We start from the raw sequence: 18,702 nt of genomic DNA, 5'->3' as shown, positions 1-18,702 counted from the left end.
ATTAGTCAGTTCATCAATTTTTACCCCAACAATAGTTTGTAGATGAGAAATATCTCCAAATAATCTTTGAAAGTCATTAAGAGTCTGTAGTCTATCTCTCCGAATTTGCACCTTTTGGGGTCTAATTTTTTGTAGCTCTATTTTATATCCTAAATAATTAATAGAGTCTCCTCTTTGTATCTTTTCAGGAGCAATTTGTAATCCCAGCAAGGCAAAATTTTCTTTACTTCTTCAAATATTATTTCTAAAGTATCTGCATTTGAGTCAGCTAGTAAAATATCGTCCATATAATGATAAATTATAGATTTAGGAAAATTTTTACGTATCACTTCAATGGCTGTTGTACAAAATATTGACACAGAGTTGGGCTATTCAACATTCCCTGAGGAGGACCCTCCATTGAAATCTTTTAACCAGTTGAGAATTATTATAAGTAGGTACTGTAAAAGAAAATCTTTCTCTGTCTTTTTCTTGTAAGGGTATTGAAAAGAAACAGTCTTTTAAATCAATAACTATGAGAGGCCATCTTTTTGGTAACAGAGTAGGCAAAGGCATCCAGATTGTAGAGAGCCCATTGGCTGAATTACTTTGTTAATTGCTCTAAGGTCTGTTACCATTCTCCATTTACCAGATTTCTTTTTAATAACAAATACAGGAGAATTCCAAGGGCTGGTTGATTCTTCAATATGCTGAGCATTTAACTGTTCTTCTACCAGCTCTTCTAAAGCCTGGAGTTTCTCTGTTGTTAAAGGCCATTGCTGGACCATACAGGCTTGTCTGTTAACCATTTTAAAGGTAGAGCTGTTGGTGTCTTTGGAAGATCATGAGTTATTGTGCCTGTTCTTGTATAATATGGATGGCTGGTGACCACTCATTAGAACAATATCTTCTAATATTTCTCTCAGTAACATGTGCTAGTTTATGATTTGTTTCTGAGATTGGAGGGATGTTAATCTGAGTATTCCATTGTTGCAACAAGTCTCGACCCCACAGGTTCATAGTTATGTTAGCCACATATGGTTTTAATTTTCCTCTCTGTCCTTCTGGACCTATACATTCGAGCCATCTTGCACTCTGTTTTACCTGAGATAATGTCCCAATTCCTAACAGTTGAACGTTTACCTCCTGAAGAGGCCAAGTTGGATGCCAAAATTCTGGTGCAATTATGGTAACGTCCGCACCTGTGTCTACCAGACCAGACAACAAAACACCATTTATTTTTATCGTTAATTTTGGTCTTTGTTCATTAATAGAAGTTTGCCAAAAAAATTTTCTTTGTTTTCTCCTGAATTTGTTATTCTCTCTGTTTCATCATCCTGACCAGCATGATTTATTCCAATAGGCATTTGGTTATTTAATCGCTCTCCAGAGCAGGCATTTCTCTATGGCTGCAGGAAAGGTTTGAACTGGATTTGCACTGGGGGCCTGCGCGAGGCCCCTCTGGGAGTTTCCCAAAGACTGAGGCAAAGGATTACCCTGTCTGTCCTTTGTTGATCTACATTGGTTGGTCCAGTGTTTTCCCTTACCACACCTTCTGCATACTCCAGAAGGAAGGGGCATTCTGCTGCCATTGTTCCTTGAAGAAACATTGTTTCTAGGAATGGCCTGTCTACAGTCCCTTTTCAAATGTCCTTGCTTTCCACATCCAAAACATCTAACACTCCTCAAACCTTTTGAAATTATTTCTCCTACCCACGTATCATCATGCTCATCAGCTTCAACATTAATTGTTTCTGTAATCCAATCTTCCATAGGTGCAGATCTTGCCCTTAATGGCCTGATTATTCTTTTGCATGCTGCATTCGCATTCTCAAAGGCCAAAGATTCAATTATTGCCTTACCAGCTTCTGAATCCGAGACCATTCTCTTTACTGCTGAAGCCAGTCTTTGTAAAAAATCTGTAAAAGACTCTTTTGGGCCTTGCATCACCTTTGTAAATGGCTCAGATTTTTTCCTGGTTCCTCAACTCTGTCCCATGCATTCAAGGCTGCCATTCGACATAAAATTAGGGTTTGGACATCATATAAACATTGTGTTTGTGCTGAAGTATATTGGCCTTTGCCATAAGCTGATCCTGGCAAACTTGTATTCCTTTATCCCTCCATTGTTTTTCTATGTTTTTAGCCTCCTCCTTAAACCAAGTCAGAAATTGAAGTCTCTGGCTGGGTTCCAGAACACCTTGAGCAAGGTCCCGCCAGTCCTGTGGTACTATCCTATTATATGTTGACCAAGAGTTTAACATTTGCTTTACATATGGGGAATGCATGCCATAAGATACTATTGCCTCCTTAAACCTTTTTAAATCCAACATTTCAATTGGAGCCCAGTTATTTTGTGTAGCCATTTGATCAGGCATCTGCTGTACGGTTACAGGATAAATTAAGGGTGACTGTGTGAAAACAGGCTTTCTTTCTGCAACCTTATGATCCCGACTTGAAACAACTTCACTGTTAATTTCTTCTGTCTGAATTTTTACAGGTTTAACAAGTTCTTCTAAAGCTGTTATCCTGGCACTTAAATTGACTATCTTTTTAAATATTAAAATGTGGATTAGTATAGTGATAAGGTGCATAATTCCACCAATACTAATATTATATAGTTGTTCCATTATCAGACTGCCTAAAATTTCGAACAAAAACCAATTTTCTTCCAATGTACACATAAAACCCATTTGTTTTTTAATGTGGAAAAAATTCTCTTTTAGATAGTTTCCTTTAAAACATCTGATATGTTATGACTTACCAAATCTGCGTTGAACAGTAGAAATCCGAGGGGATTTTCAAAGTAGCCACCTAGTGTCCCAGGTGTAAATCCAGAGAGAGAGAAAGAGAGAGAGAGAGAAGGCACAAGAAAGCATAGCCGGCTAAAGCTTAAATCCAGCCACGTGTTCCCTCTTGTGCCGGAGTCAAGGCTTGGGTCTGGCTTCCTTAAGCTCCGACCATGTGCGTTGGCTTTACAGGCAGGGCCCTGTTCGGCAGGGCAGGTCTGAGTTGTTTGTAGCACTGGCTTTAAGCAAGCTACTCACAGACCTAGGCCCGGGCTAGAAGCTGCCACCGGGACTAGGAAGCCGGCAGCTCAGACTAGGAAGTCGGCGGCTCGGACTAGGGCGCCGGCCGCTTCCTGCCGCTTCCTCCGCCGCCTGCTGCCGCCTGCCGCCCTTGCGGGAAAGCAGACCTGCCGTCAAGCCAAGCGGTTTTTAATGGATTCTTGTCACATTGGGCACCAGATATTGATGTAACTAACCGTCTTATTAAATAAGAAACACAGAAACAATGTAAAGGAGAAAGCCAAGAGGTCAGAGCTCAGAGCTAAAATCTCACCCTTCCACCTGCTGTCCCAGCTTCGCGAAAGAGACCTACTTCCTGTCTGTTTTTTTTTTTTTTTTTATAGTATGTTGTTCTGCCTTCTCATTGGTTGTAAACCCAAACACATGACTGCCTCGTCACTGTCTGAATGTACAGCCCCCTAGGTCTTAAAGGCATATGTCTCCAATGCTGGCTATATCTCTGAACACACAGATATCTATGGGATTAAAGGCGTGTGTCACCACCGCCACACTCTTGCTATGGCTCTAATAGCTCTGACCCCTGGACAACTTTATTTATTAACATACAATCAAAACAATATTTCAGTACAATTAGATTACCACCACAGTTGTTGAATTTTTTCCCATTCAATATACTCTTTTCATTCAATTGACAGTGTCATTTTCTACATAGAAGCTTGTGATTTTCTTTCTTTTTTTTCAGAAATCATAAAGACATTTATTTCCAAGCATTTCTTTGGTATCTGTATAATTTTGTCTTTCATTAAAACTTGACAGCAAATTTGCATACTAATGAGATAGTTGTGCTTGTTGATTTTATATATATATATATATATATATATATATATATATATATATATATTTTATTTTACAATATTATTCAGTTCTACCTAATAGCCACAGATTCCCTTGTTCTCTCCCTTCCTGTCCCCCTCTCCTTCCCCCTAGCCCACCCCCCATTCCCACCTCCTCCAGATCAAGGTCTTCCCCGAGGACTGGGATCAACCTGATAGACTCAGGTCAGGCAGGTCCAGTACCCTCCTCCCAGATTGAGCCAAGCATCCCTGCATAAATCCCAGGTTTCAAACAGCTAACTCATGCAACCAGCCCAGGACCTGGTACCACTCACTGCCTAGATGCCTCCCAAACAGATCAAGCCAATCAACTGTCTCACCTATTCAGAGGGCCTGATCCAGTTGGGGGCCCTTCAGTCTTTGGTTCATAGTTCATGTGTTTCCATTCATTTGGTTATTTGTCCCTGTGCTTTATCCAACCTTGGTTTCAACAATTCTCGCTCATAGAAACGCGCCTCTTTCTCACTAATTAGACTCCCAGCACTCTACCCGAGGCCTAGCCATGGATGTCTGCATCCAGATTCCTCAGTCCTTGGATGGGTTTATGGCACAACTATTAGGGTGTTTGGCCATCCCATCACCAGAGTAGGTCAGTTTGGGCTGTCTCTCGACCATTGCCAGCAGTCTTTTGTGGGATTATCTTTGTGGATTTCTGTGGGCCTCTTTAGCTCTTTGTTTCTTCCTTTTCTCATGTGGTCTTCATTTACCATCCATGGTCTCCTATTCCTTGTTCTCCCTCTCTGTTCTTGATCCAGCTAGGATCTCCCGCTCTCTTTCCCTCGACCCCTGCCCTTCATTGCTCCCACTCATGTCCAGGCTGTTCATGTAGATCTCATCCATTTCTCCGTGTCTTTCTTGGGGTCCCGTTTTCCAGGTAGTCTCACTGGTGATGTGAGTAGCAGTCCAGTCATTCTTGTATCACATCTAGCATACTCCTATGAGTGAGTACATACCATAGTTGTCTTTCTGAGTCTGGGTTACCTCACTCAGGATGATTTTTTTCTAGATCCATCCATTTGCCTGCAGACCTCATGATGTCATTGTTTTTCTCTGCTGAGTAGTATTCAATTATGTATATGTTCCGCAATTTATTTATCTATTCTTCCGTTGAAGGGCATCTAGATTGTTTCCAGATTTTGGCTATTACAAACAATGCTGATATGAACATAGCTGAGCAAGTGCTCTTGTGGTATGATTGAGCATTTCTTGGGTATATGCCCAGGAGTGTTATAGCTAGATCTTGGGGGCGATTGATTCCCAATTTTCTAAGAAAGTGCCATATTGATTTCCAAAGTGGTTGTACAAGCTTGCTTTCCCACCAGCAGTGGAGGAGAGTTCCCCTAGTTCCACATCCTCACCAGCATAAAGTGTCCTCAGTGTTTTTGATCTTAGCCATTCTGACAGGCATAAGGTGGTATCTCAGAGTTGTTTTGATTTGCATTTCCCTGATGATTAGGGATGTTGAGCAAATCCTTAAATGTCTTTCAGCCATTTGAGTTTCCTCTGTTGAGAATTCTCTGTTTAGTTCTAAAGACCATTTCTCAATTGGACTGTTGGTCGTTTTGATATCTAATTTCTTGAGTTCATCATATATTCTGGATATCAGTCCTCTGTCACATGTGGGGTTGGTGAAGATCTTTTCCCATTATGTAGGCTGTCGCTTTGCCTTGTTGACTGTATCCTTTGCTCTACAAAAGCTTCTCAGTTTCAAGAGGTCCCTTTGATTGATTGCTTGTCTCAATGTCTGTGCTACTGGTGTTATATTTAGGAAGTGATCTCCAATGCCAATGCATTCAAGACTACTTCCTACTTTCTCTTCTAGCAGGTTCAGAGTAGCTGGATTTATGTTAACGTCCTTGTTCCCTTGGACTTAAGTTTTGTGCACAGTGACAGATATGGATCTATTTGCAGCCTTCTACACATTGATATCCAGTTATGCCAGCACTATTTGTTGAAGATGCTTTCTTTTTTCCATTGTACACTTTTGGCTTCTTTGTCAAAATTGTATGTTCATAGGTGTGTGGGTTAATGTCAGGGTCTTCAATTCGATTCCATTTGTCCACATGTCGGTTTTTATGCCAATACCAAGCTTAGCTTGAAGTCAGGGATTGTGATGCCTCCAGAGGTTGTTTTATTGTACAAGATTCTTTTGGCTATCCTGGGTTTTTTGTTTTTACATATGAAGTTGAGTATTATTCTTTTCAGGTCTGTGAAGAATTGTGTTGGTATTTTGATGGGGATTGCATTGAATCTGTAGATTGCTTTTGGTAAGATTGTCATTTTTACTATGTTAACCCTGCCTATCCATGAGTATGAGAGATCTTTCCATTTTCTGACATTTTCTTCAATTTCTTTTTTTCAGGGACTTAAAATTCTTGTCATATAGGTCCCTCACTTGCTTGGTTAGTGTTACCCCAAGGTATTTTATGTCATTTGTGGCTATTGTAAAGGGTGATGTATCTCTGATTTCCTTCTCAGCTTAAATCAAAGTGAGAGGTGAAATTAATAAATTAGAACCTAAGAGAATAATACAAAAAATTAATGAAACAAAGAGTTGGTTCTTTGAGAAAACCAACAAGATAGACAAGCCCTTATCCAAACTAGCCAAAAGACACAGAGAGAGAATCCAAATCAACAAAATCAGAAATGAAAAGGGGGACATAACAACAGACATTGAGGAAATCCAGAGAATTATAAGGTCATATTTCAAAAACCTCTACTCCACAAAACTGGAAAATCTAAAAGAAATGGACATTTTTTTCTGGATAGGCACCACATACCTAAGTTAAATCAAGACCAGATAAACTATTTAAATAGTCCAATAACCCCTAAGGAAATAGAAACAGTCATTAAAAGTCTCCCAACCAAAAAAAGCCCAGGACCAGATGGTTTCAGTGCAGAATTCTTCCAGATCTTTAAAGAAGAATTAATACCAATACTCTCTAAATTGTTCCATACAATAGAAACAGAAGAAACATTACCAAACTCCTTCTATGAGGCTATAATTACCCTGATTCCTAAACCAAACAAGGATGCAACGAAGAAAGAGAACTACAGTCCTATCTCCCTCATGAACATTGATGCAAAAATACTCAATAAAATACTGGCAAACAGACTCCAAGAACACATCAGAACAATTATCCACCATGATCAAGTAGGCTTCATCCCAGGGATGCAAGGGTGGTTCAACATACGAAATTCCATCAATGTAATACACCATATAAACAAACTTAAAGATAAAAACCACATGAGCATCTCACTAGATGCATAAAAGGCATTTGACAAAATCCAACACACCTTCATGATAAAAGTCTTGGAGCGATCAGGAATACAGGGAACATACCTAAACATAAAAAAGGCAATTTACAGCAAGCCAACATCAAATTAAATGGAGTGAAACTCAAAGCAATTCCACTAAAACCAGGAATGAGGCAAGGCTGTCCACTCTCCCCATACTTATTCAATATAGTACTTGAAGTTCTAGCCAGAGCAATAAGACAACATAAGGAGATTAAGGGGATACAAATTGGAAATGAAGAAGTCAAGCTTTCCCTATTTGCAGATGACATGATAGTATACTTGAGTGACCCCAAAGATTCCACCCAGGAACTGATAAAGCTTATAAACACCTTCAGCAACATAGCAGGATACAAGATCAACTCAAAAAAATCAGTAGCCCTCCTACATACAATGGACAAAGAAGCTGAGAAGGCAATTAGAGATACATCACCCTTTACAATAGCCACAAATGCCATAAAATACCTTGGGGTAACACTAACCAAGCATGTGAAGGACCTATATGACAAGAACTTTAAGTCCCTGAAAAAAGAAATTGAAGAATCTTGTGATTTTCAAGAGTACAATTTGTTATTTGATGTTCTTAAAGCTTGCAATAACCAGGTACTATTCAGAAAACTTCTTTCTGTACCTATGAGTTGAAACATATTCCCAACTTTCTTCTCTGTCAGATTCAGGGTATCATATATTATGTTAGTCCTTGATCCATTTAATCTTGAATTTTGTGAAGGAGGAGAGATAATCATCTCAATTTATTCTAATAAAAATAGCTGAGTTGTTTGTTTAGTACCATTGTTGAAAATGCCTTCTTTTCTCCAGTATATAGTTGGCTTTCTATTGTAATAAAAAACAATGTGGCTTATTTGGTCTATACATCTCAGTCCATTATATAGGGAAATCACAGGAACTCGTATTAGGAACATAGAAGCAGGAACTAAAGAAGAGGCCATGGTGGACTTGCTCTCCATCATCATGGCTTTTTTGTGGGGGAGGGGGGCAAGTGGATCAACTTAGTTTATTTAATTTTTTTTTCATTTTACATACCAACCACTGTTCCCTCTTCTCCTGTTACCACCCAACTTTCCCCACTCTACCCCACCCCATTCACTCCTGATAGGGAGTAAGGCCCCCTTGGGTAGTCAACACCAATAGGCATACCAAGTTGGGACAGGAATAAGCCCCTTTCCTGGCATCAAGGCTGAGTAAGGCATACTGCCATAGGGAATAGGCTCTAAAAAGCTAGTTCATGTACCCAGGATAGGTACTGGTCACATTGCCAGAAGCCCCACAAACAGATCAAGCCACACAACTGTCACCCACATTTAGAGGACCTAGTTCGGTCTCATGCAGGTTCCCCAGGTTGTCAGTCCAGAATTTGTGAGCTCCCACTAGCTTGTCTCAGCTGTCTTTGTGTTTTTTCCCATCATGATTTTTTTTTTTTTTTTTTTTTTTTTTTTTTGGTTTTTCGAGACAGGGTTTCTCTGTGTAGCTTTGTGCCTTTCATGGAACTCACTTGGTAGCTCAAGCTGGCTTCGAACTCACAAAGATCCGCCTAGCTCTGCCTCCCCAGTGCTGGGATTAAAGGCATATGCCACCACCGCCTGTCTCCCATCATGATCTTAACAACCCTTTGCTCTATGGTCCCTCCTCCCCTCCTTCCTCTCTTCAGTTGAACTACATAAGCTCGGCCAAGGGCTTGGCTGTGGGTCTCTGCATCTGCTTCCATCAGTCACTAGATGTAGGTTCTGTGATGACAATTAGGGCATTTCCCAATCTGAGTACAGGGGAGGCTAGTTCAGGCACCCTCTCCACTATTGCTAGGAGTCTTAGCTGGGGTCACCTTTGTAGGTTCCTGGGGATTCCCCTAGCACCAGGTTTCTCCCTAAGCTCACATTGACTCACTCTGTCATGATATTTCTTTCATTGCTCTCCCTCTCCATCCCTCCCCCAACTCAGCCATGTGGACCCCTCTTGTCCCCATTCTACCACCCAGCATTAACTGCTTAGAAGAAGCATATTCTACAGTGGACTAGACTATCAACCATTAATAATTAATAAGAAAAAAATGTCTCCACAGATTTGCCTGGCAGCCAATCTGATGGATGCCCCTTCTCAGGTGACTTTCCCTTTTCCCAGATGACTCCAATTTGTGTCATGTTGAAGCAAATTAACCAAATTCCAGAGTATATTTTTGGATTCTGTCAAAAATAAGGTGGCTTGAGGGATGTAGCTCCTATCTGAGTTGTCAATTCTGTTCCACTGGTTAATATGTCTGTTTCACTGTCAGTTGCAATACTGTTTTAATTACTATTACTTTGAAATCATCATTGAAAGAGACTACCAAAGAGTGGGGGATTCCACTGGCACCCCAGATTAGGCACCAACTACAACCAACACCTCTTTTCAAGGTGATGACCTTGATTAAGTGCGAAGAAGAGTTAAAGTGGCTGCTTTCTGCCCAGGCAGAACACAGCAGCAAATGACCTTGCAGGTGTAATTTTTAAGAAGAGGAAAAAGGGAGGTTGGTGTTAGAATAGGCTGGTATGTGGTGGTAAGGGAGATAGGGGACAAGGAAGAATGGGAAAGAGGACAAGAGAAAGGGGGAAGTGGTGTTTATCCCAGAGGGAAAAAGGACTGCCTCTGGATATAGAGGGGACAAGTGTGGCACATAGGCAAATGGCAGTTTATAAAGACACGGGGGAAATTTAGTGTTAGGATGGGGTGTTTAATTTTAATTGGGTATGTTTTTGATTGCTGGCTTTTGGTAGTCAGCCTCAGGAGGAGGAAGTGGCCAAATAAGGGGAAAGACCTTGGTGGCGAGGTTTAGGGATGTAATCTATCTTTATTTTATTTTATTTTATTTAGCAAGGCAGAGGGAATAGAAGAGAAGGACAAAGTCTTTCAGAGCCACATGCTCAGGTAGTCCAGTGTCCCTTCAGTAACTCCAGGCATTTGTTTTTGCCTTCTACACTATGGGCTCAAAACATGATACTCAGGTCATCAAGTATGGCGGTAATTGTCTTTATCAGACTGGTGGAGAGATGGAAGTTCTAGGTGTTTCTTCCATGGTACTCTGTCTGTTCTTAATATCCTAAACTCATTTTACTTTTCAACTAAATATTCTTTCACATTAAAGAATATATTGTTCTTATTATTTTCCTCCCTAATTATGTAAAGTTTTTATTAAAAATATTTTTGTATAATATATTCTGATCATGATTTCCCTTCCCAATCTTCTCTCAGTTTTTACCTACCTCTTCTCTCATCCATTTACAAGCTTTCTTTTTCTATATTTTTAAAAAACTGACAAACAAACAAACAGAACCAGGCAATTAGAATAAACAAATCAGAAAACAAAGCATAAAAACACACACATACACTCGGGTGCACACTCACAAAACAGAACCCATCAAATCAGAGTCAGAAACCACAATATACATTCAAGAAAGAAGTAAGAAAAAATGCCCAAAGGAGTATGAGACTCCATCCCACCAAGTCTACAGAAATAACAATAAGTTCATTTTTGTATTAGCCATCTACAACTGGGTATGGGGCTTGCCTTTTTTTTTTTTTTTGAAAGGCTTTTAAAATTAATCTTTTTTTTTATTTAAGAGATTTTCTATTCATTTTATATACCAACCACAGATACCCATCTCCTCCCTCCTCCCTGCCCCAGCCTTTCCCCAACCCACCCCCCTTTCCTGCCTCCTCCAAGGCAAGTTTTCCCATAGGAAGTCAGCAGAGCCTGGTACATTCAGTTTAGGTATGTCCAAGGCCCTCCTCCCCACCAAGGCTGTGCAAAGTGTCTCACCATAGGCACTAGGTTCCAAAAAGCTGGCTCATGCACTAGAACAGCTTCCAATCCCACTCCCTGGTGGCCCCTAAACAGTTCAAGATAAACAACTGTCTCACTTATCCAGAAGGTCTAGTCGAGTACCATGGAAGCTCCTCAGCGGTGGACAGTTCATGTGTTTCTACTAGTTTGGCTAGTTGTCTCTGTACTTTTTCTAATCATGGTCTCAATGTCTCTTGAGCATAGATATCATGATAAATGAAGACACTATGGGAACAGGGAGAAGCAGAGTGCTAGGAGGGTTCCCAGGAATCTACAAGAATCCACAAAGATGATTCTACCATAGGCTACTGGCAATCCTTGAGAGGGTGTCTGAGCTGGCCTACTCTGGTGATCCGATGGCTGAATACTCTGTCATCATAGAACCCTCATCCAGTGACTGAAGGAAGCATATACAGAAATCCATGGCCAGGTCCTAGGCAGAGCTCCAGAAGTCCAATCAATGAGAGAGAGGAGGGGCTTGCCCTTAAAAGTGGTGTATATACCTAATTAAACTTCATTGGAGAAAACTAATTCTCCTGAAACACGAATTGCTAAATGGTCTTTTTAATAAAAACTTAGAGTCAGATATTGAGGTGAAAGCTGAAAGATCAGAGGAAGACACCAAGCTAGCCACAAGTTCTTACCACTAGGAAAAATTTCAGCCCAAGAGAGTTACTTCCTGTACACTCATGCCTTATACACTTTTCTGGCCCTGCCATCTTACTTCCTCTCTCCACCCAGCTATGTCACTACTTCTTTCTGCCCAGCTTTATCACTTCCTGTCTATCTATAAAGACCTCCAGACCTCTATGTTTAACTAGTGCTGGGATTAAAGGAGTGTGCCACCAAACCTGGCTGTGTTCCCAGTGCAGCCTTGAAATCACACAGATCCAGATGAATCTCTGCTTCCTGAATGCAAGGATTAAAGGCGTGTGTTACCCCTGCCTGACTTCTATGTTTAATATAGTGGGTGACTTTGTCCTCTGATCCTCAGGCAAGCTTTATTTGTTAGAACACAAATAAAACATCAACATAGCCAATGCCCTGTTTAATTTCAGGTTATGGCCAACTTAGCAGTGTTAGGCATTAATTACATCTCTCTGAGTGGGCCATAAATCCATTTAGATAGCTGTGTTTGGATGATCATTATCTCTGCTTTTATATTATACATCCCAGTTTGTCATGTTCAAATACGAAATCTTTATTTCTTTGTTTAATTTGATAGTTTCAGTCATTACCCTTGTTTCATCATTCCAATTAAGGGACAAGGTATGCATAAATTATATATATAAATAATTTTAATGTAGAAATAATGAAACTACTCTTCACTTTATATTTATTCTTGATCTCCTGGTATGTGAACCAAGAATATGCCGCACTGATTTTTCATCAAGAACTTGCAACTTATTCAAAATCTTTGCACATTTTATTCGCTGTACCATTTGTTTTCCTGATTATATTTTGTTACAAGTGTCTGCGTGACAAATATTTCCTGATAATTTTCTATTTTATTGCTATACATCGAAATCTATTTGTCCTACAGCATCAGCTATTACCTTATCAAAATATCATTGGTTTCTTAAAACACTTAAATATCTTTAGTATCAGCATATTGAGTTTCAAATATTTCCTCATAAACATATACATCATTCATTGCCTCACATGCTCAAACTAATTTTAAAATCAATTTCTTTGTGTTTTGAATCTCATGTATTTTATAATACAGAATATAATATTCCAATGAAAATGCTATATTCATTTTACTTAGAAATGATAGTGAATTGCAATGTACAATTGATTTAATGACACAGTTATTATGTTCAGTATCTCAATTAGATTGATTCAAGAGATTTTGCACCATAAGTGTTTTATTTTGAAAGTCAAACAATACTTTCATCAAATTCTTAAACTCTTAGACTTTGTAGTCTTTATAGAACACTATCATATTTACTTGTATGAAATCAACTTTTCTAATTAATATGTATACTTATGAAAATTATATTAATAATGTAATGGTGTTTCACTTTCAGGGATATTTAGTCAGTTCCAGTTGAAACAAGTATATTTGATAAATACATGTTTACTATATATTGGACATACCCTTTTAGATCATATCCTTTCACAGAATGCAAAAGATCCATATGTAATACTGACATACTAAAACATACTGCTTCATTAAAAAATGTAAAAGACAACAGCTAGAGATTTGGTTTACCAGCTAAAAGTGTTTGTTGATTTTACAAAAGAACAGAGTTTACTTCTAAGAGTTCATGTGTAACAACTGATCACTCCCTGTAAAGCCAACCCCAAAATATCTGACAGCTATCTCTAGTTTCAACAGTCATCCATCCATACATTCATAACACACACATACACACACACACACACACACACACACACACAAATGTGCACACACATATACATGTAAACACACACGCACACACACACACACTTTTTTTTTTTTTTTTTTTTTTTTTTTGGTTTTTTGAGACAGGGTTTCTCTGTGTAGCTATGCGCCTTTCCTGGAGCTCACTTGGTATCCCAGGCTGGCCTCGAACTAACAGAGATCCGCCTGGCTCTGCCTCCCGAGTGCTGGGATTAAAGGCGTGCGCCACCAATGCCCGGCTAACAAACACACATTTTTAAAAAAATTCTTGAAAAATTACAAGATGAACTGCTAATGAACATTTCCATATCATTCTGTGTACACAATGACACACCTTCTCATTATACCTTTATCTGGCAAGTGAATCATTCTCTTTTATATCAAAGCATATAGCTACTTACCTAAGGCAACAGTCAAGTCAAAAGTATGTCAGTGTCCATATCTGTAAATGATTCAATAATGGTTCTTGACTTATGACTCTTCTCTGTTTTGCTATTTGCTTTTGGTCACACCTTGAGGGACAAAATTTATCAATAATTTACTGTAAGCTGGTCCTTCAGGGCTAAAGATTTATATTGTTGAGGTTCCCAAGTATCAGTACAACATCCATTCTTATTGTTTGCTTTGGAAGCTCAAATGATGTTCACCTGGGCTTGTATTTCTTACAATTGCAACTCATAAAGAAAGCTTTGAAGGTACATCCAGCTTCGAGTGAAAGGAGAAATCCAGCACAAGCTAATCATGTCGTTCTTCTGTATCTGGAGGTATTGCACTGCAAACAAGTATTTTTTTTCAATTTTTTTAATTTAATTTTATTTTATTTTACAATACCATTCAGTTCTATGTAACAGCCACAGATTCCCTTGTTCTCCCCCTTCCTGTCCCCTCCCCTTCCCCCCAGCCCATCCCCCATTCCCATCTCCTCCAGGGCAAAACTTCCCCTGAGGACTGAGATTGACCTTGTACACCCAGTCCAGGCAGGTCCAGTCCCCTCCTCCCAGATTGAGTCAAGCGTCCCTGCATAAGACCCAGGTTTCAAACAGCTAACTCATGCAATGAGCCCAGGATCTGGTACCACTGCAGGACCCCAAGAAAGACATGAGGATCGCCCAATGACGGAGAAATGGCTGAGATCTTCATGAACAACCTGGACATGAGTGGAAACAATGAAGGGCAAGGGTCGAGGGAAAGAGAGCAGGAGATCCCAGCAGGATCAAGAACAGAGAGGGAGAACAAGGAATAGGAGACCATGGTAAATGAAGACCACATGAGAAAAGGAAGAAACAAGGTGCTAAAGAGGCCCACAGAAATCCACAAAGATACCCCCACAAAAGACTGCTGGCAATGGTCGAGAGACAGCCGGGACTAACCTACTCTGGTGATGGGATGGCCAAACACCCTAATAGTTGTGCCAGAAACCCCATCCAAGGACTGAGGAATCTGGATGTAGACATCCATGGCTCAGCCCTGAGTGGAGCACTGGGAGTCTAATTAGCGAGAAAGAGGAGGGTTTATATGAGCGAGAATTGTTGAAACCAAGGTTGGATAAAGCACAGGAACAAATAGCCAAACGAATGGAAACACATGAACTGTGAACCAAAGGCTGAGGGGCCTCCAACTGGATCAGACGCTCTGAATAGGTGAGACAGTTGATTGGCAAACAAGTATTTTTTAAAAGGATGGGGAACATGTATTAGGACCCCCAATTGTCACACACAAAAAAAAAACCCCAAGAAACACACTACTGTAATAGAGCTGTTGAATTTATTTTGTTATTGCTTTTTTTCTGAGATGATAACATAATGACAGCATTTCTCTTTTCTTTCCTCCATCCAAATACTCTCATATACCCTTCTCGACTGTCCTTCAAAGTCATGTGTAGCATGAATCTTAAATGGTCTTATTAATAAAATCAAACCTGGAGCCAGGTATTGGGGTGAATGCTGGAAGATCAGAGAAGCAGAACAAGCCACAGCTTCCTCACCTTGCCAGTTCCTCAGCTGATCCTCTTTCCTCAGACTGGAAGCCTCTGAGTCCTCATCCAAATGGATCTCAGCTGAACTGTTGCTAGAAGCCTAAAAGCCCAACCAGACAAATGCTTCTTGTTTCTGGACTTCACGCCTTATATACCTTTCTGCTTTCTGTCATCACTCCCTGGGATTAAAGACTTGCTTTCTGAGATTAAAGGCATGAGTCAGCATGCTTGGCTGTGTCCTTGAACACACAGAGATCCAGGTAGATCTGTACCTCTGGAAAGCTAGGATTAAAGGCATGTGCCACCACTGCCTATCCTCTATGCTTAATATTGTGACTGTTCTGTTCTGTGACCCCAGATCAGTTTATTCATGTGCCCAATATTTTGGGGAAACAATACCACCACAGTCATGGCCTCTTTTTTCACTGTTTGCTATTGCATGCCTATATGAATATTCATATATATTCCTAAATATAGTTTGCACAGTCCCTATAATATTATTTGTATGTATCGATCTAAGGGATCTCCATGTGGTGCTGGAAAACTGTTTTGCTCTTCCCTGGGTAAGATCTCTCCTGCTCCTCAGCTGCCTATTGTTCTTTCTGTAGGGTTTAGGACTTGTGGTTTTTTCCCTATGTACTTTGGTATGTTTATTAGTGCTGTTCTTGTTCATCTCAAATGCAGTTTCACTGAACTAATAGATGAATGTTAAACTAATTCAGTGACAAAAAAATGTGGAGTTTACCTTTTGCAGTTTTAATAATCTGGTGAATTCTCCACATACATCCTTTATTATTACCTGAAATAATATGTTTGAACCAATATGTTAAAACATATCGTAATACATAATAAAAGCAATGTTTTGTAATTCACATGCACTAAAAATAAATTCAAACCATGTATTCTTGGCATAAATGAGTGTCACAATTAAGTTTTGCTCTTATAATTTCTGTTCAATGCATGAACATTTGAAATGGTTTTGACAACTGGTCAAACAACCAAGGTATGTGATAGAACATAATACCTGATGAATGTAACACAGCAGAAGGTTACCATAGAAAATAGAGAGTTAAATGTAAAAATGTAATATGAATTAATATATAGTTTTGGTTCATGTTCTCTTCAAATTCATAACTGTGAGAAATGAAAAATATATTGTATAAGGACATGTCCTCCATTACAAAATTTAGAAAATTGTCTCCTATTTTATTTCTCCTGATAATTATCCTCTTTCTAAAGTGTAACATTGTTTTCCTTTGAGGTCAACAATAATAGGATTCATATTAGAATCCCTGGTGTTATGTATGGGACAATGCTATGATGATATCTTGATAATGTTGGGGAATCACATTATAGTCATATCTCATTTGAATTTATGGGCTAAATTAGCCATCCTAAAAATAGAATGTCAACATACACTATAGTATATATTATTTAATGGCATTACTAGTATGCTTTGGTCATTGCTATTCCTTCCCTTTGGAATGCATAAACAGAATCATGCTTAATTTAATGCTTTAGACAATAGGGAAATAGGGTCATAGGATCTAGACATCCTCTTGCATTATATGATGTTAAATATTCTATTCCTTTATCCCTGTCACTCAAAATCTTCTCACTGAAACCTCTCATTTTATTTCATCCTCATATTTATTCTGTGTCACCAAAATCAGATAAATATCTCTGCTAACCCTTGAAATATTTCTCACCTCTTATTTTGACTACTGATTTGAGTAAGTAATTTAATATTAAATTTGACTCACATTATGGACAATGATACTTTACAGGATATGAAAATGTCACAGTGGTTTATACTCATTTCAGATTTCTCTCTCTCATTCACTGTGTGTGTGTGTGTATGTGTGTTGGTATGTAGGTGTGCACGCACATCCATTTGTGCATATATGTATATATGCAAGTGGAAGCCTAGGATTAAATTTAATTAGTTTTATTTTGAAGTTATTTTTAATAAAATTTAATCCTCAGTTATTTTCCTACTTATTCTTTAAGGTACTATCTGGACCTCACCACTTTGGTAGACTTAATAGTCAATAAACTATAGGCACCCAGGTTTATCTATCTTTTCAGGCAGGTGACAACCTGCCTGTCTTTTTTCCCCGGTGAATGTCTGTTTGAACTAACATCACATGCATGGGTATCAAACCCTTTACCAACTGAACTATCTCCTGTGTTCCTTACCCCTGATCTTGATAATGATAAATATACCAAATCAGATAAATTAATATAGAATTTATAAAAAAAATAATAATCTACTATGACTCCTGCCTTAAGTCTAGAACAGCTTTCTACCCCAATTAACACCTACTTTTAGCTTTCTAAAACTGTGGAAACAGACATTTAATAAAGTCTATTTATCTCTGATGGTAACCAGGATGATTTATGCACACATGAAATTATCAAAGAAAAATACAATAAGATTTATTTTAAAAGAGAAAAAAATAAAACATGCATATTAATACAGAAAAATAAAAATATGATTATAAAATGTATATTTGTAAATAAACCAATAAAATAAATAATCAAAATGAAAGCTAACAAAAATACGAGGTTGGGAAAATGTCCAGAATAGTACAGTGTATTCTTGATCCCTTACTTACCCAAAATACATAAGTAATGCAACAAGTGATAATGTGGTAAGTTGCTCCATCGTTGCAACCTATCATGAAGGTTGAGTATTGCCCTTGTCCATTATCAGATGTCCCATGTTATAATGCCCTGAAATTAAGAGGAACGTAAAATTAGTTATTATTAATTGATGATTTAAAATCCTGGAATAATTTATGGTAATATTCACAGTATACCTTCTAAAGATTTGATCAACGTTTTCTTCTAACTTTCAGTATTAACATTGAACTATAATTCTCATAAACCAGTTAATCATTCAACTGCACAATTGAGTTTAAATATGTAAGTTTGCTATTTATTCTGATGTAAAAATTCTAACATGGTCTGATTCAAATATACAAACATAAAACTACTGTGAATTCATTGAAGAAGACACATGTACGTTCCAGACACCCTATAGTCATAGTATATAGAAGCTAAATAGCTAGGATCTTACATGTAACAACTTCAGAGAATGAATAACTGTCAGAAACATGTTTTGATGAAATATCTTAGATTTGAAAACAAAATATTCAATGAGTACTGTATGATAAACATTACCTTCAAATATTTACTGTGCTCAAATTAAACCAGACCCAAAGAAGAAGAGAATAACAAACAAAATAGTTCACACTTTGATCAGTCAGCAAAATTGGAACCTACAAAAATGAAACTTTAAGAGAA

The sequence above is a fragment of the Peromyscus leucopus genome, chromosome 9, assembly GCF_004664715.2.
Source record: "Peromyscus leucopus breed LL Stock chromosome 9, UCI_PerLeu_2.1, whole genome shotgun sequence".
Taxonomy (NCBI): domain Eukaryota; kingdom Metazoa; phylum Chordata; class Mammalia; order Rodentia; family Cricetidae; genus Peromyscus; species Peromyscus leucopus.
Note: the sequence above shows the minus strand (reverse complement) of the source record.